The 23,881-nt window shown below is 42.0% G+C and overlaps 2 long non-coding RNA genes across 4 annotated transcripts in view; one reads left to right on the forward strand and one right to left on the reverse strand.

Moving 5' to 3' along the window:
- The window catches only part of LOC140466282 (uncharacterized), a 65,340-nt gene that overhangs the window by 23,740 nt on the left and 17,719 nt on the right, over positions 1-23,881 (forward strand). Inside the window, exon 4 of one of the 2 annotated variants that reach the window (XR_011955208.1) lies at positions 10,566-10,622. The exons of the other annotated variant lie outside the window; for it this stretch is intronic. This is a non-coding gene — a long non-coding RNA (uncharacterized lncRNA). Of the gene's footprint in view, positions 1-10,565; positions 10,623-23,881 lie in introns of those variants that run through there. 2 annotated transcript variants of the gene reach the window in all.
- The window catches only part of LOC140466314 (uncharacterized), a 125,385-nt gene continuing 112,855 nt past the window's right edge, over positions 11,352-23,881 (reverse strand). For both annotated transcript variants that reach the window (XR_011955210.1, XR_011955211.1), the window contains exon 3: positions 11,352-14,074. This is a non-coding gene — a long non-coding RNA (uncharacterized lncRNA). The remainder of the gene's footprint in view (positions 14,075-23,881) is intronic.

Genomic DNA, 23,881 nt, shown 5'->3' on the forward strand with positions numbered 1-23,881 from the left:
CCTTGAACAGCATTGCACCTCTTCAGTTTGTTGACAAATGCTCAAAATCACATTCAGCATGAATTCACCCCAAGTATATCATGGAATCAGCTGGGTAGGGACAGACACTGACTATGTCGTCATGATTCTGTAATTGTGATGGCTGACAGTTCTTGGAAGCATTCAGACTTCATTTTACATAAATCATTCATTTCCATTGACAAAGCTGCCCTCTGCCCCATCTCCCTGGTTACAGATTAACTTCAACTACTCCTTCACATCAAATTTATTTGGCCTCATGGTCAGTTCCTTGGGATAATTTTGACTTCAGGCAGTGGTATAAAATGAATCAAGCCATCAAATCCCAGGAGAGATTTACAGCTGCCAGGTAATTCCACCTCAGCTATTTTACACCAATGCCCAAAGTCAAAACCACATCCTTTGAGTTTTTTTGGGATATTCACTCATTACCTATTTGCATAAAACAGGCACTTCTTCAGCTTCCAATCTGACCACAAAATCAGTGAGGTTTTGTCTTATTTCTTTGTCAGTAACAGTAGTGAGGACATCCTCAATAAACATTAACAGAAAATACACTCAGCCTGATGAACTAGTATAAATTCAATTTATTATGCAACATAATTAGATTGTGCAATGTTCTTCAAGCAATTAGATGGTTTCAAAATTCAGCAGCATAAAGGGTTTGAGCTAAAGTAAGAGGCTTAACAGGCTGGGACTGTTTTCCCTGGAGTGTTGGAAACTGAGGTGTGATCTTATCGAGGTTTATAAAATCATGAGGGGCATGGATAGGATAAATAGACAAAGTCTTTTCCCTGGGGCGGGGGAAGTCCAGAACTAGAGGACTATTGATTACAATATTTAAGACAATCTACTGCTGTATCTGCTCCAGAAATATACTCAGAAACACATACAGATCTTGGCAGTTAGCCTTGGGTGTACAGCCACCTCTTCAGCATAGTTAGCAACAAAATGCAAAGTTTAGGGTGAGAGGAGAAAGATTTAAAAGGAACCAAGGGGCAAGTTTTTCAAGCAGAGGGTAGTGCATGTTTGGAATGAGCTGCCAGAGGAAGTGGTGGAGGCTGGTACAATTACAACATTTAAGAAGGATCTGGATGGGTATATGAATAGAAAGGATTTAGAGGGATATGGGCCAAGTGCTGGCAGGTAGGACTAGATTTAGGATATCTGGTTGACATGTTGGACCAAAGGGTCTGTTTCCATGTTGTACAGCTCTATGACTGTAGCTTGCATGATGCATAAATAAGAGCTCTTTTGCTAGAGGAGCAGGGTGATGGACATTTAGCCTTGTTGATGAATGACAAAATAAGTATGAGTGAGGCTGCTGCATGGTGGGGAGGCTTGTAATAGTAACCATTAATTGACAAGGTTTCCACTTAAAAATTGAGCATGTGGACCTGCTTCAACGTTCCTATAGTCCTATCTGAAATGATCACATTTATGAATCACCATTGTTTTAACTTGCATGCTTGCTTGCACATTCTGTAACATTCATATGCCTTCAGATTCTATATGCACAATTGCAAAGAAGGTGCAGATTTGCATCAGTAATATAATATTTAGTTAACAGCTGCTTGACTCCAGTGGAAGTATTATCCACTCAGTAGTCTGACGCTCTTTTCATAATTTGGAGGTGCTAATGTAGGACTGGGCTGTACAAACGTAAAAATCACACAACACAAGGTTATAGTCAAACAGGTTTATTTGGAAGCACTAGCTTTTGGAGTGCTGCTCCTTCATCAGGTGGTTGTGGGAGAGTGCTCCAGAAGCTAATGTGTGGTGTTTGTGATTTTTAGCTTTTTTCATATATCACTTCAGTGGGAAGAGCATTTGCATTTACAGGCTGCTTTCAGGTATGAGAGATAATTTCTTACCTATTTCCACACGTTGTTAACATGGAAAACTGAAATCCCCTTGTTATTTTCATCTTGTAGTACTTTTGGCAGTTTGGTCACAATATTTAAGACAATCTGTTGCTGTATCTGCTCCAGAAGCACATCCAGACCTTAGCAGTTAGGCTTGGGGGCACAGTCTCCTCTTCAGCGTAGTCAGCAACAAAATGCAACACAAAACCCAAGGAACAGCATCCTTTTGAAAATTATTGCATTTGATTCCTTTTCATAATTTGATTCCTTTACTGCCTGATCCCTTGGATTCCCTATAGCTAACCTTGCTGAATCTGGTGGTTGAGTCCACACTTTTTCAATGTCGAGCAGACTATGATCTCTGAGCTACTTTTCTATGCTAAGAGTCAGCTTTTAGACAACTTAAAAAAGTGTGGGCTGGGAACAGTCAGTTTCCCCATAAGCATGTTCAAGGGTCCAAATGCCTACTTCTCCTCCTAATTTGCACAATCATGTTCATGCTCTCAGGAAACAATATATAATCCCTTCCGTTTCATCTTCTCTGATGCCCCTGCAACTTTCTGAAGGGAATTTTCACTTCATGACACCTTGGTTCATGTCTCAGTTATTCCCCACTACTCTGTGTTTCCAACGGTTCTATTTCCGTGCAAATAACGGAGATACAGCAATTTCCCTTTTAACCCCTGTCTTTTCACGGTCAAAGGCTCCCAAAAGCTCCATCTAAGTGAAATAACAATTTACTTATACATTGTTGATTTAGTGTACTGTATTTTCTGCTAATGGTGTGGTAATAATGCGGCATTCAACACAGTGCAACACAACAGACCAGTGGGAAAGATCATGACTTATATATATGACAGTAATAATGTGGATGCACAATTGGCTGAGGAACATGAAACAGAGATGGGATGTCAAATGGGTTTGAGCAAGATTTGTTGTGGAAATCCCCAGAGGTGAGTATTGGCACCCTTGCTTTTCCTTGTGTATATAATATGGGATCGAGGTCTTGGTGTTCAGGGAATGATTATAGTCAATAAAGTCTCAGAAAAATTGTAAACTGTGAGGGCATCAGTGCAGAATTCAAAGGACAATAATAAGTTGGTAGAATGGGCAGATAGGTAGCAGATGAAGTTCAATTTGGAGAAGTGAAATGAAAGATTTTCATACAAAAAACACAGAGAGCCAGTCTAAACCAAAGGGCAACATTCTAAAGGATATACAGGAGCAGACAGGCCAGGGTTTATAGATGCATAAGTCATTACATTTTGCAGTAGAGGAAGAAAGAGCATAATAAAACATTCAGTGTACTAGGCTCCATTACTAGGGATAGAGTACATGAGCAGGGAAGTTCCTCAGAGATAAATTAAACCTTATCAGGAGTTTTGTGCACAATTTTGGCAGTTTCAGGAAAGATGCAAACACATTGGAGAGAGTGGAGAAGTAATCGACAAGAATGATTCCAGGGTTGAGAAACTTCAGTTATGAGGATAGATTGAAGAAATTGAGACTGTTTTCCTGGAAGAGGAGAAGGCTAAAGGAGGTCTTGATGGAAGTTTTCAAAACTATGAGGGGTCTGCACAAAACCGATAGGGAAAAATTGTACCTGCTTCTAAGAAGATTGAAAACCTAAGGACATTGATTTAAAATGTTTTGCAATTGAACCAAATACGAGTAGTATAGTTTCGACACAGAATGAAGCACCTGGAAATTTGGTGCAAGTAGGTTCAATTGAGACTTTCAAGAGGGTATTGGATGATTATTTAAATAAAAACACCATGCCGTATCATGAGAAAGGAGATTGGCTCTCAGAGAGCCAGTGTAGGCACAATGGGACAAAGGCACCATAAGTCATCTGTGATTCTGTCTCCTTATCAAATAAGAGTCATAGAATCATGCAGCACGGAAACTGACCCTCCAGTCCAACCAGTCCATGCTGACCATAATCCCAAACTAAACTAGTCCCACCTGCCTACACTTGGCCTTTATCATAGAGTCATAGAGATGTACAGCACGGAAATAGGTCCTTCGGTCCAAATTGTCTCTGCCGACCAGATATCCCAACCCAATCTAGCCCCACCTGCCAGCACCTAGCCCATATCCCTCCAAGTCCTTCCTATTCATATACCCATTCAGATAGCTTTTAAATGATGCAACTGTACCAGCCTCCACCACTTCCTCTGGCAGCTCATTCCATACACGCACCATCCTCTGCATGAAAAGGTTGTCCCTTTGGTCTCTTTTATATCTTTTTCCTCTCACCCTAAACCTATGCCCTCTAGTTCTTGACTCCCCCCACCCCAAGGAAAAGACTTTGCCTATTTATCCTATCCATGCCCCTCATAATTTCATAAACTTCTATAAGGTCACCCCTCAGCCTCCGACGCTCTAAGGAAAACAGCCCCAGCCTAATCAGCCTCTCCCTGTAGCTAAGATCCTCCAATCCTGGCAATATCCTTGTAAATCTTTTCTGAACCCTTTCAAGTTTCACAACATTCTTCTGATATGAAGGAGACCAGAATTGCATGCAATATTCCAACAGTGGCCTAACCAATGTCCTGTAGATACGCAACATGACGTCCCAACTCCTGTACTCAATACTCTGACCAATAAAGGAAAGCATACCAAATGCCTTCTTCACTATCCTTTCCACCTGTGACTCCACTTTCAAGGATCTATGAACCTGCACTCCAAGGTCCCTTTGCTCAGCAACACTCCCTGGGACCTTACCATTAAGTGTGTTAGTCCTGCTAAGATTTGTTTTTGCAAAATGCAGCACTTTGCAGTTATCTAAATTAAACTCCATCTACCACTCCTCAGCCCAATGGCCCATCTGATCAAGATCCCATTGTTATATGAGCAACCTTCATCACTGTCCATTACACCTCCAATTTTGGTGTCATCTGCAAACCTACTAACTATCCCTCCTATGTTCAGATCCATATCATTTATATAAATGATGCAAAATAGTGGACCCAGCACCGATCCTTGTGATATTCCACTGGTCACAGGCCTCCAGTCTGAAAAGCAACTCTCCACCACCATCCTCTGTCTTCTACTTTCAATCCAGTTCTGTAGCCAAATGTCCCTGTATTCAACGAGATCTAACCTTGCTCACCAGTCTCCTATGAGGAACCTTATCGAACATCGTACTGAAGTCTATATGGATCACATCCACTGCTCTGTCCTCATCATATCTCTTTGTTACTTCTTCAAAAAACTCATTCAGCTTTGTGAGGCATGATTTCCCACGCACAAAACCATGTTGACTATCTCTATCGGTCCTTGCCTTTCCAAATACATGTACATTTTGTCCCTCAGGATTCCCTCCAAACAACTTGCCCATCACCAACATCAGGCTCACTGTCTATAGTTCCCTGATTTATCCTTAGCACTTTTCTTAAATAGTGGCACCACGTTATCCAATCTCCAGTCTTCCAGCACTCTCTTATGAGTATTGATAATACATATATCTCAGCACAAGGCCCAGCAATCACTTCTCTAGTTTCCCACAGAGTTCTGGGGTACATTTGACCAGATCCTGGGGATTTATCCATCTTTACCTGTTTTAAGACATCCAGCACTTCCTCCTCTGTAATACGGACATTTTTCAAGATACCACCATCTATTTCCCTACATTCTATACCTTCCATGTTCTTTTCCACAGTAAATACTGATGCAAATTATTCATTTAGTAGCTCCCCCATTTCTTGCAGTTCCACACAAAGGCCGCCTTGTTGATCTTTGAGGGGCCCTATTTCCTAGCTAGTTACTTTTTTGTCCTTAATGTATTTGTAAAGACCCTTTGGATTCTCCTTAACTTTATTTGCCAAAGCTCTCTCATGTCCCCTTTTTGCCCTCCTGATTTCCCTCTTAAGTATACTCCTACTTCCTTTGTACTCTTCTAAGGATTCACTCGATCTATCCTGTCTATCCCTACATATGCTTCCTTCTTTTTCTTAACCAAACCCTCAATTTCTTTAGTCATCCAGCATTCCCTATACCTACCAGTCTTTCCTTTCACCTTAACAGGAATATACTGTCTTTGGACTCTCGTTATCTCATTTCTGAAGGCTTTCCATTTCCAGCCATCCCTTTACCTACGAACATCTGCCCCAATCAGCTTTTAAAAGTTCTTGCCTAATACCATCAAAATTAGCCTTCCTCCAATTTAGAACTTCAACCCTCCAAACATTGCTTATTCTTGAACTGATCCAAATGTCTTTTACATGCTATAACTGTACCTGCATCACTAATTTCTCTGAAAGTTCATTTTGTGCATGAGCCACTCTCTGTGTAAAAAAAGTTGTCCCTCATGCCCTTTTCAAATCTTTCTCTACTCACCTAAAACGGATGCCGCCTAGTCTTGAAATCCCACAGCCTAGGGAAAAGGCACCTGACATTCACCTTATCTATACCCCTTGTGATTGTATACTCTCCATAAGGTCACCCTTCAACCCCCAATGCTTCAGTGGAAAAAAAGTGCAAGTAAAAATGTATCCTCCATGGCCATTTTACAGTATGGCTCCAATCAGACCCCAAGTGGGATCCTGAGATTTGTGACAATTCAATTCTGCAACTTGTTCCAACTCTGGCCTGCTACAGTGTTCCAGTGAAGCTCGGTTGTTTGACCGGGCACTTTAAATTTTGTGAACTCAACATTCAGTTCAACACTGAGATAATTGCCCTCGTTTTGTTCCTTTTTTTTGTTGGTTCCGATTTTTCTCATGTTTCCTCCTTAATCTCTTTGCTATGCATTAAGGTGGCTGATATTCTGCCATTCATAACTCATGCAATCACATCTGTTGTTTTTTTTCTTCACTTGCCCTATTACCATTCCCTTTGGCTTTGTACTATGAAAACTTTTGTCATTTAATCTATCCTATCCTCCACCCTCCCACAGGTGTTTCACTTATATAAAAAAAAACTGCACCTCCCTTTTACTTTCTGAAAACCAATTACATTTTTAACATTTCTCATTTCCATTGAAAAGAGTCACAGGCCTGAAATGTCAGTTCTGTTTCTGGCTCTATACATGCTGCAGGACCTACTGATAATTTCCAATATTTTGTATTTTATTCCAATCCATTGTTGGGTTTTATAAATAATTTATATCCTAACAAACATAAACTTAGCAAGGCGTCTTTCTGCTCTTTAAAAAGATTTATATGAGATTACGAATCTAATTTTGCAGCTACGACTGAATATGTTCTCACAGGTCATTCTGCTTATGTAAACCATTCAAGCATCTCCCCCTCTCCTTGTCTTTTCAGTATTTACCCTGAAGAACTAAAAAAAAGTTACATCAATTGAATTTGTATTGAATTAATTTATTGTCACGTGTACCTAGGCACAGTGAAAAGCTTAGTCTTGTGAGCAATGCAGGCAGAACACAGAGTTAAATACCATAGATAAGTAAATAATAGGTAAACAGCGGCAAAATCCAAAACACAGGTACAGGCAAATGCTTAGAGTTTGTGAGTCCATTCACTATTCTAACAAAAGTAGGGTTGAAACTGTTTCAAAACCGGCTGGTGCGTGTGTTCAGGCTTCTGTACCTTCTCCCCGATGGTAGAGGTTGTAGAAAAACATTGCCAGGGTGGGATGGATCTTTGAGAATGCTGGCGGCCTTTCCTTGACAGTGGGCCTGGTAGATGGATTCTATAGATGAGATGGATTCTATAGATGGGAGGTTGGCCTTTGTGATTGTCCAAGCCGAGTTCACCAGTCTCTGTAACCACTCTCGTGCCAGAAATATGAACATGTTAAGTAAGTCAAAATTACATGAATAGCCGACATATAATGTCAAGGAAGCAAGGAGTCACTGCATGAATAACATGACCAAAGCAGGGTAAAATCGGGTACAGTGTAATGAAAGTGGATCAAAGACACTGATTGCATTCAAATACAGTACATTAAAATATTTTATAGATAAGGTAAATAGTCAACAGCTTTTCCCCATAGTAAAGCAGTCTAAAACTAAAGGGTAGAGGTTTAAGATGAGAGGGGAGAGATACAAAAGGGTCCAGGAGGGGCAACGTTTTCACACAGAGGGTGGTGTGTGTTGGGAGTGGGCTGCCAGAGATGGTGGTGGAAGCAAATATAATTTTGTCATTTAAGAAATGTTTAGTTAGATACATGGATGGGAGAGGTAGGGAGGGATATGGATCAAATGCAGACAACTGGGACTAGTTGAATTGTGAAAACTGGGCAAGTTGGGTGAAAGCACCTGTTTCCATACTGTAGACCTCTGTGACTCTGTGTACAGATTAGGTAGATTTGCCATGCTAAATTACCTCTCGTGTCCAGGAATGTATCGTTTTGGAGGATTAGCCATGGGAAATGTAGAGGCTATAGGTGGGGGTGTGGGTGCAGGTGGGATGCTATTTGGAATATTGGTGTGGACTCGATGGGCCGAGTGGTCTCCTTCCACACTGTAAGAATTCTATAATCTACGATTTCTCAAATGACGATAAAGTAAAATTGAAACACGGCCATACAGAAGTATAGTTGTTAGACATCAGGTGGAGTATTGCTTTTTGCTGCCACATTTTTGGAAGAGTGTGGATACATTGGAGAAATGCAGAAGTGGTTTATGAGAATGATCCCAGGATGAGGAGATTCAATTATGACAATAGTTTGAATAACTCAGGACTGTTTTTCAGGGAGAGAAGGTGCCTCAGAAGTGATCTGATAGAGGTTTTCAAAATCATAAGTGGGTCGAATACATTAGATCGGGGGGAAACTGTTCTGAACTGAGTTTGAAGAAGGATCGCTGTACCCGAAACATTAACTGCTTTTCTCGCTGTAGTTGCTGCCAGACTTGCAGCGTTTCTCCAGCAATTTCTGTTTTTTTGTCAGAGTTTCAGGATCCACAGCAATTTGTTTTATTTTCAGGAGAAACTGTTCCTATTTATAAAAGGAATAACACACATGAGGGCATGGATATAAAGTGGTGTGTGAAAGAAGAGAAACTTTGGTCAGTGCAGAAGCAGACCATTCAGCCCATCCAGGACACACTAACCCTCTGAAGAACATCCCAGCCAGACCCACCAACCCCTATCCTATCACCCTGAATGGTTAATCCACCTTGCCTGCACAACCTTGGGCACTGTGGGTAATTCAGCATGGCCACTCCACCTAACCTGCATACCTTTGGACTATGAGGAGAAAGTGAGGACTGCAGATGCTGGAGATCAGAGCTGAAAATGTGTTGCTGGAAAAGCACAGCAGGTCAGGCAGCATCCAAGGAGCAGGAGAATCGACGTTTTGGGCATGAGCCCTTCTTCAGGAATGAGGAAAGTGTGTCCAGCAGGCTAAGATAAAAGGTAGGGAGGAGGGACTTGGGGGAGGGGCGTTGGAAATGCAATAGGTGGAAGGAGGTTAAGGTGAAGGTGATAGGCCGGAGTGGGGGTGGGGCGGAGAGGTCAGGAAGAAGATTGCAGGTTAGGAAGGCGGTGCTGAGTTCAAGGGATTTGACTTAGACAAGGTGGGGGGAGGGGAAATGAGGAAACTGGAGAAATCTGAGTTCATCCCTTGTGGTTGGAGGGTTCCTCGGCAGAAGATGAGGCGCTCTTCCTCCTACCGTCGTGTTGCTATGGTCTGGTGATGGAGGAGTCCAAGGACCTGCATGTCCTTGGTGGAGTGGGAGGGGGAGTTGATGTGTTGAGCCACGAGGTGGTTGGGTTGGTTGGTCCGGGTGTCCCAGAGGTGTTCTCTGAAACGTTCCGCAAGTAGGCGGCCTGTCTCCCCAATATAGAGGAGGCCACATCGGGTGAAGTGGATGCAATAAATGATGTGTGTGGAGGTGCAGGTGAATTTGTGGTGGATATGGAAGGATCCCTTGGGGCCTTGGAGGGAAGTAAGGGGGGAGGTGTGGGCGCAAGTTTTGCATTTCTTGCGGTTGCAGGGGAAGGTGCCGGGAGTGGAAGTTGGGTTGGTGGGGGGTGTGGACCTGATGAGGGAGTCACGGAGGGAGTGGTCTTTTCGGAACGCTGATAGGGGAGGGGAGGGAAATATATCCCTGGTGGTGGGGTCTGTTTGGAGGTGGCGGAAATGACGGCGGACTATGGGACTTTTTACCTTTGGACTATGGGAGGAAACCCACACAGACACAAGGAGAATGTGCAAGCTCCACACAGACAGTCACCCATGGGTGGAATTGAACCTGGGTCCCTGGCACGCAGGGCAGTAGTGCTAACCACTGAGTTACTGTGCCATCCTGGAAACAGCTGTATTACCATCTGAACTAGATTGACTAGCAAAATACAGGCAGGGATCAAACTCAAGACTTTCCTGCTCTACTTTGCACAAAGACTCCCAGTATTACCTTTTTTTTGTACAAATTTTGAAATGATCTTAAAATAGCCATATTATGAATCCCTTACATATGCATGAAAAAGTACCATTTAATGTATGTTAGGATATACTGTAGTTCGGCTACAGAACAGCCTGAAAATTCAGACTACTTTCTCGAGCAACATACCTTTCCATTCCCAAAAAGCATGTAATGTGCTGGAGTCACATCAGTCATCTCATCAGACATTAGTATTCTAATGTCACTATGTCAAATGGTCCATTCATGTAAAACAAACAAGAATACTAGATGCACTTTAAATACTTAACGCATGCATATTTTTGTGATGCTAATTTAGTATTATGTATTTTTTAAAATGTCACTTTTAGGACATGGATGAATAGGAGCAACACTGTCACCAGTCTGAACAATTTGTGAGATGCAGCTGTATCATCATAGGTAATAAAATCTCCTTCTGTAAAGAAAACTGTCCTTCTTCTCTTCTACTCATCACTGTCAGTCACACAACTCAAAGAAGCATTGTGTTATATTCTAAAGGTGTTGTAACCAAATTGTTTAAAATGATGATTTCTCCATTTCAAGTTTAAAGTCGACGAGTAATTCCTTCTATGGCATACATTTATCCTAAAGGTAACATTTGTAGACAAAGTGCCTTAAGAAAAATAAGTGGAAACCTCTTGTCTCGATTATTTTAGGCATACTTTTGTTTGGACACATGTGGTTATCTTTGGCAGATTAGAGACTGGGAGTATCTCATGGAAAATGTTTGCTATAGGAAGGAAACATGGTCATGATTGTTCCAAAGGCCCACACAGCCAAAGTCATGTAGGAGAGAACAAGAATGGTCCAGTGAATAAACCCATTGCAAACACTGATCTACTTGCCCAGAAACAATTAAACCCAGCATGGCTCCCTCAGTTACTTCAGTTCCAAGCAGGATACCCAAGTTGTCAAGCACCTGGATGAGGAGTGATGAACTGACTCCTCTCCTTTTTTCACACATCCCCGTAGCTCTTTTCAACAATGGGACTTCACAAAAGTCCTCCTCCCTTGAGGAAACTTTTTTCTCAGAGCAAGTGAACTTCTGCTTTAAGAGGGAATCAATTGAAATAGACTTTTTTGAGTTAATAAAAAGCAAGTTTATTAAACACAAGAAGAAATAGTAATACAACATACATATATACAGATTAGAAAAAAAGGTAAACGATTCACAAACCAGTCTCTGGATCATTCGTGAAGAGTAGATAATCGCACTTTGATAGTTAAGTGACTGATTTGAGGATTCTTGGCTTCGCAGATTGGTTGACATTATTTTGATCTGCTTCCTTTTCAATGACTTGCTATTAAATTACAAAAGCTGCAATGGAAAAGGTGACGAGTGGTTTGACATTCACAGCACAGTGGCTCTCAAACAGGGTGGCACGGTGGCTCAGAGGTTAGCACTGCTGCCCCACAGAGTCCAGGACCCGGGATCGATTTCAGCCTTGGGTGACTGTCTGTGTGGAGTTCGCACATTCTTCCTGTGTTTCCGGGTGCTCTGGTTTTCTCCTACAGTCCAAAGATGTGCAGGTTAGGTGGACTGGCCATGCTGAAATTGCCCATAGTGTTCAGACATGTGTAGGCTAGATGGATTAGCCATGGGAAATGTGAGGTACGTGGTGGGCCTGGGTCTGGGTGGGATGCTCTTTGGAGGGTCAGTATGGAATCAAGGTGACTTTCTTTCACACTGTAAGGGTTCTATGATTGTATGAAACCCAGGCCAGTACACATAAGTACCTTAGCCCACTGACACACATTAGCACCTCAGCTAACAAACACACCTTATTCCACTAACTTACATAGACCAGAGTTGAACTGGTTTTAACTTCAGTTCTTGTGTTTTTCTGAAGAGAGCAGACACAACACATCTCTCACCCAGATTGGTATCTTTTCTCCCATCATGTTCTCAATCTGAGATAACTCCTAGGAGGTTACAGATCAGTTTGAGGTGCATTTTGCCCTTTTAAATCCATTCAATTTTCAACAAAAAAAACCCCATATGTTAAATTAAAAGATCAATGTGTCTGTAGGTGGTCAGGGGTTATGATCTATTGTCGTAGGGTAAAAACAATAACTGCAGATGCTGGAAACCAGAGTCTAGATTAGAGTGGTGCTGGAAAAGCACAGCAGGTCAGGTAGCATCCGAGGAGCAGGAAATCAACGTTTCGGGCAAAAGCCCATGCCAGCTCAAAGTTCCAGATCAAAGTGTCTTCATTTGGAATTGGTTATAGTTATTCAGAAAATCTCTCAAACTACATATATTCATGGAGCACTGCTAAATATTTCACTCTGAAAGCATTTTGACACTTTGGGTTGGTGCAGAATACATAGACAATATGCATAACATTAAAGAAGAGCAACTAAAAGCATTAATTATAAATATTTTCTATATAAACAATTTGTTACGATATTGCTAACAGTAAGCATGCTGCTAATGTGAGTTAGTCTAAATATGAAGTGCTTCAACCTGGTCCAGCCTAAGGAGCTTTTTTGAGTGTCACTTATTTTGAGCAATTGCTTTGTAGCAATGCATTTGTCACTTCCCAACTAAACACAGGTGATAAGTGGATGATAGAGATGACTTTTTGTCAAATTACTATTATTTTAAATTCACATTGTTCTTTCAGATTCAACAAATCTTGTTTTTACTTAATTATGCTTTATTTTCAGACACAGTTCACAGTCGAACAAAAATATTTGATGGAATTACTGACAGGTGTACTAAAACCATGATTTAAGTTTAGCCTTCAGAATGAATTATAACACTACACTGGTGATTCACATTGTACCAAAATAAACACCTTCTGAATTTGACTGGCCTGCCTCTGCTAAGAGCAAGTCGTAGCAAGTTCTGATGATCTTTATTTGTCCAAGATGTGCAGGTTAGGTGGATTGACCATGCTAAATTGCCCACAGTGTTCAGAGATGTGCAGGCTTGATGGATTAGCCATGGGAAATTCAGGATTATGGGGATAGGGTTGGGTGGGTGCGTCTGTATAGGGACGGTCTTTGGACTGTCGGTGTGGGCTCGATTGCCTGCTTTCACACTGTAAAGATTCTACGATTAACTCCGCTTTCTCTCCACAGTTACTGTCAGACCTTCTGAGTTTCTCACGCAATTTCAGTTTTTGTTTGTTTTCGCTCAGAAAGCTAGTGCTTCCAAATAAACCTGACAGGCTATAACCTGGTGTTGTGTGATTTTTAACTTAATCTTTGTTGCCTTTTCTGTACTCCCTCCAAAGTCTGGGCATTATTGTAATGATATCTTTTACCAGCATTGCACGTGGTCCTCAAATGGGACGATGTTAATGCCCTGATGCCTGCTTTGCCACAATTACTATCAATACTTTCAAACTTGATATGCCCCTATGATTGTACCAGTCACATTTACACTGATGTCAAGCTGTTTCAGGAAATAGCCTTCTTTAATAAGCATATCTGGGGGCCCTTCCATGGATACAGGTCTGACTGCCAATTTTAGTTGAAACTGTTTTGTGCACACTCTGGCAGTTCTATAGTCAATACATCACAAGAGGCTCTTGCAAATAATTACTGTGGTATTCACAGGAGCATGAATGCTCCTTGAGCATCATCAAAAATAAATCAGATTGCTGCAGCCCCATTTAACCTCCAAATCATCCACTCACACCGCCACTTTGCTGACTACAGCTACTTTGCGATCAGACAGATTGACGTTCACCAGTCTTGATCCAATGAGCTGTTTCTGGATCCCCCAATTCACACTCTGCAGCTTGTTGTCCTGATGCAATGTAAGCCAGACTGTTGGAATTCTCGGGTCTCCTCAGTGAGAGTGCAGGTGATGGACCACATATTTGATCTTGAAAATATAAAAGGTACAATCTCAATGCAAGTCCTGCGTTTCCTAAGAATTGCTGAAACAAAAAAAATGTTTTTGTTCAAGCTTTTCATCTTGCAATCGATGGGATATCCACAAGAATGCCAATGTAAATAACTATATCAGATAAGAGGATGCTGATTAGTTGACAAGTGGACTCTGATCAAGGCATAACACAGTCATGGAGATGTACAGCACGGAAACAGACTCTTCGATCCAACCTGTCCATGCCAACCAGATATCCCAACCCAATCTAGTCCCACCTGCCAGCACCTGACCCATATCCCTCCAAACCCTTCCTATTCATATACCTATCCAGATGGCTTTTAAATGTTGCAATTGTACCAGCCTCCACCACTTCCTCTGGCAGCTCATTCCATACATGTACCACCCTCTGCTTGAAAAAGTTGCCCCCGAGGTCTCTTTTATATCATTCCCCTCTCACCCTAAACCTATGCCCTCTAGTTCTGGACTCCCCCACCCCAGGGAAAAGCCTTGTCTATTTATTCTATCTGTACCCTTCATGATTTTTATAAACCTCTATAAGGTCACCCCTCAGCCTTCGACATTCCAGGGAAAACATCCCATTTCCTTGAAGAATGGCCCAGAGAATGGTTATCGCCAATTTTGTTAAGGTTATAACAGATGCAAGGTGTGGATATGTTCTTTCTGTTTGTCGGCAAGGATCATAATGGCGATACCATTAATAACCAAGTAAGCAGTAAAATCCCAAGATGGCGGTTTTAAAAATTGTGTTTATATATTCACTATGAAATTAAAACATTGATAGCAGGAAAGGTTAGCTGAAGATATTGAATTATTCTAAAAGGTCTTCCTTGTTCATAGAAGGCGATCTGTTATCCTTCCAGAGTCTGGTTTGGTTTGACCCACGTCACCAGGATAGATTCTTGACCACGTCTATCATGGCTTAACAATTTGTTCTGTTGTATCCAACTGGAGGAGGTGCATCACAATCATATTTTGAAGATGACCAGGATTGGGAAATAAATACAAACCTTGCTACTAATGCCTCTGCGCTGAAAAATAATCCAAGCAAAATCCACTGACGCTAAATTGCACAAAGGGAGAGGAGGTTGTGTGGTAGGCACAGTGATGGCATTGATACTTCTGGGTCAGAATCTCCAGGGATGAGTCCCATGCTCAGTCTTTGGCCAAGAAACCTGCTTTGTCGGCATGCAAATCATTCCAATGGTCCTGATGGCAGGTGGAAAAGAGCAGGAAAATCTTCTGGCAGAACGTAATGAAAAATTGGTAATGACCTCCTAGCCAGCCACTGTGCAGAAGGTAATGACAAACTACTGCAGTACTTTGTCTATAAATGTGGACCAATCCAATAGAAATCCACTGCCTAAGCCTTAAGAAAATGAGAATAAATGAAAGGATAGATCAGTGTTAGGGAAATGATCAAAGAACATTTGAAAAAAAGTGCGCTAAATACTGTCCATGTGCAAAAAATCCATCACATGCAAAGTGAATGTAGAACCAAGATTTTCAATTTGATTATCTGGAATATTCCTAGATATCAAAGAATAAATAGTGATCAAAAGTCAACAAATTGGAGGTGCAGTGGACAGCGAAGAAGGTTACCTCAGATTACAACGGGATCTTGATCAGATGGGCCAATGGACTGAGAAGTGGCAGATGGAGTTTAATTCAGATAAATGTGAGGTGCTGCATTTTGGGAAAGCAAATCTTAGCAGGACTTATACACTTAATGGTAAGGTCCTAGAGAGTGTTGCTGAACAAAGAGACCTTGTAGTGCACATTCATAGCTCCTTTAAAGTACAGTCGCAGGGAGATAGGATAGTGAAGAAGGCGTTTGGTATGCTTTCCTTTATTGGTCAGGGTATTGAGTGTCGGAGTTGGGAGGTCATGTTGCATCTGTACAGGACATTGTTTAGGCCACTGTTGGAATATTGGTCTCTTTCCTATCAGAGAGATGTTGTGAAACTTGAAAGGGTTCAGAAAAGATTTAAAAGCATGTTGCCAGGTTTGGAGGATTTGAGCTAAATAGGCTAGGGCTGTTTTCTCTGGAGCATCGGAGGCTGAGGGGTGACTTTATGGAGGTTTATAAAATCATGAGGGGCATTGTAAGGGTAAATAGGCAAAGTCTTTTCCCAGGGGTGGGGGAGTCCAGAACTAGAGGGCATAGGTTTAGGGTGAGAGGGGAAAGATATAAAAGAGACCTCAGGGGCACAGAGAGAGTGTGTGTAATGGTCTACCAAAGGAAGTGGGGGAGGCTGGTACAATTGCAACATTTAAAAAGCATCTGGATGGGTATATGAGTAGGAAGGGTTTAGAGGGATATGGGCCAGGTGCTGGCAGGTGGGAGTAGATTGGGTTGGGATATCTGGTCAGCATGGACGTGTTGGACCGAAGGGTCTGTTTCTATGCTGTACATCTCTATGACTCTAAATGCTGACTTATTGCTGACAACAGCAGCTTTGCCAGCCAAACCATTCATTGGCTCATTGTGAAAGTGCAAGTATCTCTATTGGTGCGGACTCAAGTCCTTCACTAAATCAGATTGTCCTCACTCCAGGCTCAGTGACAGGTAGGGAGTTTGACTGGGACGGTACACCTATCACACTTTAACACAGCTCAGGCTCAGAGAGGACAGAAAACTTCCTTGAAACAGAAGATAACGTTCGATCATCAGGGGAAACTGTATAAAGCGGATGGGACTTTTAACAAAAGTCAAATGGTCAGGCTGATCTGATAACTGAGTTGCCTAAAGCAATGTGTACCCAAGGCAAACTGTCCAGGACCAATCTAATTTTAAGCTCTGATCTTTGAGCTGATGTCATCAATTCTGAGAAAGCAGAAATCGATGCAGCTGCTAATCTGCTTAAAGATCTGACGCAAATTAACTCATCATTCAACCCTGTTGTTGCATGGGTTCATCCATTCATGATTTCACTGTTCTTGCTTTACTTCCTCAAGGTTAGAGAGCTGATATGGTAGAACTTGAACTGGGTCCTACTAGCGCTTCAAGACACACTGCTCTTTTTGAATCACTGATGACTTAAATCTATAAAGGGCATTTCAAACTCCCCTGAGGTAACTCTGTTGATTAGACAGAGGCTACTTCATTATTGTGTCATCAGAAGGACACTGTCAAGGCCTTGAAGAAACCCACATGATTTATGCTGTTAATTAATTTGACATTTTTCAAAAGTAGAATTTATATATTTATTCAATAAGTATTAATTAAAATTCCACAAGCAAGGTGGCATTCTTTCCATATGCTATCACACAAAAGGGCAGCTCAGTGGCTCAGTGGTTAGCACTGCTGCCTCACAACACCAGAGTCCCAGGTTCAATTCCAGCCTTGGGTGACTGTCTGTGTGGAGTTTGCACATTCTCCCCGTGTCTGTGTGGGTTTCCTCCCCCAGTCCAAAGATATGCAGGTCAGGTGAATTGGCCATGTTAAATTGCCTGTAGCGTTAGGTGCATTAGTCAGAGGGATATGGACCTGGGTAGGTTACTCTTCAGATGATTGGGCCTACTGTAGGGAATCTAATCTAAATTACCCATAGTGTTCAGGCTTGTGTAGGTTAGGTGTATTAGTCAGGAGTAAATGATGAGTACTAGGGGAGGGGATCTGGGTGAGTTACTCTTCAGAGGGTCAGTGTGGACTCTCTGAAGAGTAATGGCCTGTTACCATACTGTAGGGATTCTATGAAAAGGAATTCTTATTTTTTTTTCCAAATGTGTTTGCAGAAAATTTTACACTTACTTTCCTGCTTAGGCGTTACTACATCTTCTAGTCAATAGTCTATAAGAAGTGGCAGGCAGGCTTTGATGGCTTTTCATCTCCAATTGATCGTAAGGCCAAGGTCCCAAAGACAAGCAGGAAACCACCAGAGCAAAGGAAAGGCAAGATAGTAAGAAATCACCAAACCTACATTTGAATAATTGGAAAGTGTGAGAGGAGGATAAAACTATAGGAGATTAGAAGTTCTATAGGTTTGAGGGGTCACGAATGGATAGGTTGGAGAAGAAGGTACTCTGATTTAAACATAGTGAAAATGCAGGGACTAAAGACTATCCATTGATGCTATCTTAAGATATTTTATTGATCTCACAACTGCTCATTCTCAATAGGAGGGAATATAATTTCCTTCGATCACCCTGTGCTCTGATTCGGAAGACAACGTGAATGCAGAGAAAGAAAACCAGAAGTAATCTATCCACAGAAACACCATAACCTCCAGGATGTCTGCAAGGCAGATGTCACCTTGACAAATATTCTCTCTAAGCTGTGTGCAGTTGCCACAAGGTCCTACATGTGATAATTGGTGTCAACACACCAAATATGGTATTGACTTGTGGTTTGGAAAATCACTGCCACGTGTAGATTTTGGAGGACCACACAGCCAGCAAAAGATTAAAGAGAACATTAATCTCAAGACGGTAAACTATTATTGTTCCTTCATCACCATTGGCTCACAATCCAGGAACTCCCTGCACGAGAGCACCTTAACAGCTTGGACGATAAATGTTCAAGCAGAAGGAGCATTTTCCAGAGGACAAAGAGAAAAGGGCAATTTTTTTCAAAATTGTGCGTTCTCTTATGAAATTCCATGTGGTGTAAATAGAGTCATAGAGTCATAAAGATGTACAGCATAGAAACAGACCGTTCGGTCCAACCTGTCCATGCCGACCAGATATCTCAACCCAATCTAGTCCCACCTGCCAGCACCCGGCCCATATCCCTCCAAACTCTTCCTATTCATATACCATCCAAATGCTTCTTAAATGTTGCAATTGTACCAGCCTCCACCACATCCTCTGGCAGCTCATTCCATGCATGTACCATCCTCTGCGTGAAAAAGTTGCCCCTTAGGTCTCTTTTATATCTTTCCCCTCTCACCCTAAACCTATGCCCTCTAGTTCTTGACTCCCTGGACCCAGGGAAAAGACTTTGCCTATTTACCCTATCCATGCCCCTCATAATTTCATAAACCTCTATAAGGTCACCCCTCAGCCTCCGACGCTCTAAGGAAAACAGCCCCAGCCTGATCAGCCTCTCCCTATAGCTTAGATCCTCCAACCCTGGCAACATCCTTGTGTAAATCTTTTCTGAACCCTTTCAAGTTTCACAACATCTTTCTGATAGGAAGGAGACCAGAATTGCATGCAATATTTCAACAGTGGCCTAACCAATGTCCTGTACAGCCGCAACATGACCTTCTAACTCCTGTACTCAATACTCTGACCAATAAAGGAAAGCATACCAAACGCCTTCTTCACTATCCTATCTACCTACGAGTCCACTTTCAAGGAGTTATGAACCTGCTCTCCAAGGTCTCTTTGTTCAGCAACACTCCCGAGGACCTTACCATTTAGTGTATAAGTCCTGCTAAGATTTGCTTTCCCAAAATGCAGCACCTTGCATTTATATGAATTAAACTCCATCTGCCACTTCTCAGCCCATTGGCCCATCTGGTCCCGATCCTGTTGTAATCTCAGGTAACCCTCTTCGCTGTCCACTACACATCCAATTTTGGTGTCATCTGCAAACTTACTAACTGTACCTCTTATGCTCGCATCCAAATCATTTATGTAAATGACAAAAAGTAGAGGGCCCAGCACTGATCCTCGTGGCACTCCACTGGTCACAGGCCTCCAGTCTGAAAAACAACCCTCCACCACCACCCTCTGTCTTCTACTGTTGAGCCAGTTCTGTATCCAAATGGCTAGTTCGCCCTGTATTCCATGAGATCTAACCTTGCTAATCAGTCTCCCATGGGGAAACTTGTCGAACGCCTTACTGAAGTCCATATAGATCACATCTACTGCTCTGCCATCATCAATCTTCTTTGTTACTTTATCAAAAGCTCAATCAAGTTTGTGAGACATGATTTCCCACGCAGAAAGCCATGTTGACTATCCCGAATCAGTCCTTGCCTTTCCAAATATATGTACATCCTGTCCCTCGGGATTCCCTCCAACAACTTGCCCACCACCGAGGTCAGGCTCACTGGTCTATAATTCCCTGGCTTGTCCTTATCACCCTTCTTAAACAGTGGCACCACGTTTGCCAACCTCAAGTCTTCCGGCACCTCACTTGTGAGTATTGATGATACAAATATCTCAGCAAGAGGCCCAGCAATCACTTCTCTAGCTTCCCACAGAGTTCTCATGTACACCTGATCAGGTCCTGGGGATTTATCCACTTTTAACCATTTCAAGACATCCAGCTCTTCCTCCTCTGTAATCTGGACATTTTGCAAGATGTCACCATCTATTTCCCTATAGTCTATATCTTCCATATCCTTTTCCACAGTAAATACTGATGCAAAATATTCATTTAGAATCTCCCCCATTTTCTGTGGCTCCACACAAAAGCCGCCTTGCTGATCTTTGAGGGTTCCTATTCTCTCCCTAGTTACCCTTTTGTCATTAATATATTTGTAAAAACCCTTTGGATTCTCCTTAATTCTATTTGCCAAAGCTATCTCATGTACCCGTTTTGCTCTCCTGATTTCCCTCTTAAGTATACTCCTACTTCCTTTATACTCTTCTAAGGATTCACTCGATCTATCCTGTCTATACATTACATATGCTTCCTTCTTTTTCTTAACCAAACCCTCAATTTCTTTTGTCATCCAGCATTCCCTATATCTACCAGCCTTCCCTTTCACCCTGAGAGGAATATACTTTCTCAGGATTCTTGTTATCTTATTTCTGAAGGCTTCCCATTTTCCAGCCGTCCCATTACCTGCGAACATCTGCCTCCAATCTGCTTTTGAATGTTCTTGCCTAATACCATCAAAATTGGCCTTTCTCCAATTTAGAACTTCAACTTTTAGATCTGGTCTATTCTTTTCCATCACTATTTTAAAACGAATAGCATTATGGTCATTGGCCCCAAAGTGCTTCCCCACTGACACCTCAGTCACCTGCCCTGCCTTATTTCCCAAGAGTAGGTCAAGTTTTGCACCTTCTGTAGTAGGTACATCCACATACCAAATCAGAAAATTGTCTTGTACACACTTAAGAAATTCCTCTCCATCTAAACCTTTAACATATGGCAGTCGATGTTTGGAAAGTTAAAATCCCCTACCATAACCACCCTATTATTCTTACAGACAGCTGAGATCTCCTTACAAATTTGTTTCTCAATTTCCCTCTGAATACTGGGGGGTCTATAATACAATCCCAATAAGGTGATTATCCCTTTCTTATTTCTCAGTTCCACCCAAATAACTTCTCTGGATGTATTTCCGGGAATATCCTCCCTCAGCACAGCTGTAATGCTATCTCTTATCAAAAATGCCACTCCCCCTCCTCTCTTGCCTCCCTTTCTATCCTTCCTGTCGCATTTGTATCCTGGAACATTCAGCTGCCAGTCCTGCCCATCCCTGAGCCATGTTTCCGTAATTGCTATAATATCCCAGTCCCATGTTCCTATCCATGCCCTGAGTTCATCTGCCTTCCCTGTTAGACCCCTTGCATTGAAATAAATGCAGTTTAATTTATTAGTCCTACCTTGTCCCTGCCTGCCCTGACTGTTTGACTCACTTCTGTTCTCAGCTGTACCCGTCTCAGATCGATCTCTTTCCTCACTATCTCCCTGGGTCCCACCCCCCCATCTTACTAGTTTAAATCCTCCCAAGCAGTTCTAGCAAATTTCCCTGCCAATAAGTTAGTCCCCTTCCAATTTAGGTGCAATCCGTCCTTCTTGTACAGGTCACTTCTACCCCAAAAGAGATTCTAATGATTTAAAAATGTGAATCCTTCTCCCATACAGCAGCTCCTCAGCCATGCATTCAGCTGCTCTATCCTCCGGTTCCTGCCCTCACTAGCACGTAGCACTGGGAGTAATCCAGATATTACTACTCTTGAGGACCTCCTTTTTAAATTTCTACCTAATACTCTGTAATCTCCCTTCAGAGTCTCAACCTTTTCCCTTCCAACGTTGTTGGTTCCAATGTGGACAATGACCTCCTTCTGGCCCCTCTCTCCCGTGAGAACGTTCTGCACCCTCTCTTAGACATCTTGATCCTGGCACCAGGGAAACAACACACCATTCTGCTTTTTCTCTGCTGGCCACAGAAACGTTTGTCTGTACCTCTGACTGCAGAATCCCCTAACACAATTGATCTCTTGGAAGCCAACATACCCCGCATTGCGTTAGAGCCAGTCTCAATACAAGAAACTTGGCTGTTTGTGCTACGTTCCCCTGAGAATCCATCACCCCCTACATTTTCCAAAACAGCATACCTGTTTGAAATGGGTATATCCACAAAAGACTCCTGCTCTAGCTGCCTACCTCTCTCACCCTTCGTGGAGTTAACCCATCTCGTGACTGTGTCTGAGACTTTCCCCCCTTCCTATAACTGCCATCCATCACATACTGTTACTGTTGCAAATTCCTCTATGCTTCTATTTGTCTCTCCAACCGATCCACTCGATCTGATAAGATTCGCAACCAACAGCATTTATGGCAGATATAATCCACAGTAACCCTTAAACTCTCTTTAAACTCCCACATCTGACAAGAAGTACAGATCACTGCAAAGGCCATTTTTGCTCCTTCCCAATCTACAGACCCAGAAAATAACACCGTCTTATTCCTCTAGAAACACTGCCCCAGGTTAAATTAATAGCTACAGCTTATATTTTAAGTTTAATCAAGAGACTTATCTCCAAAAACATATAATCAAGAAATAATCCACTATACTCACCACTGCAGACTTTCTCTTGGACAGACTTAAAACAACAATTAACTTATCTGATTCTGTGCTGTGAACTTCGCCCAACAGTTCTTCCAAGATTAGTTGTGAATTTCACTGTTTGTTAATTTTCCCAGATGCACCCCGATGTCCAGCGATACACTAATTCAAACAGCAAAGGCGGTAACTGTGCAGGTTTTTTCTCTCTCCTGCACTGTCCACACCATGTGCTTCCTTTGTCTGTTCTTCTCCCTTTTAAACTGCTGTTGTTTTGACTTTTTTTTTCCAAAGTTCCAAAAACAATGCAACAGCATATAAAACAGTAATTGCTGCTCCTGGAATTCAAGGAAATCACCTCTGAGCCCTAAAATACCTCAAAGAAAGGAACAGCTGTTACAGCTAGAAATTTTTCCTGTCCTCCATCTTGGATTACCCACAATCCTTGTTTGACCTGTTATTAGGATAGTGTTTGTTTGACCCAGGATGCCACATTAGGATTTCTGAAAATACAGCAGGCTATAATTTGAGGAGTATTTCTAGGTAGTGGCAACAGAAAGTCCACAGTTAATTTTTCCTAGCCTTGCCATGTTGTATTCCGCTGAGTGCAGGGCAACAAACTTATTGATTATTAAAATTGTATTGGTTATTTAATCCAAAGGCATGAGCATTCTCCTAGTTTGAGAAGCATTCTGATTGTCTTCCTCTGTTTTCATGTTGTCTTCTAATCAGGAGCACAGGGCCATTAGACCATAAGACAGAGGAGCGGAAATTAGGCCATTCAGCCCATCAAGTCTGCTCCGCCATTCAATCGTGGCTGATAAGTTTCTCAACCCCATTCTCTCATTTCTCCCCATAACCTTTGATCTTCTTGATACTCAAGAATCTAATAATAAGACCATCGGGCAATCCAACTTGTTGGGCAACCCAATGTGTTATTAATGACACCTCTCACTGAGATTGTGAATGAATACTCCTGAACAGCACGGGAGTAGTTATCTTCCTAGATATTTTCTCTCACGTCTCGAAGTAACTCAAACAAGAAAACTCATCACCTTGCGATTATCCGCTCATTAGGATTCTAGAA

Source organism: Chiloscyllium punctatum, chromosome 3, assembly GCF_047496795.1.
Source record: "Chiloscyllium punctatum isolate Juve2018m chromosome 3, sChiPun1.3, whole genome shotgun sequence".
Classification (NCBI taxonomy): Eukaryota; Metazoa; Chordata; class Chondrichthyes; order Orectolobiformes; family Hemiscylliidae; genus Chiloscyllium; species Chiloscyllium punctatum.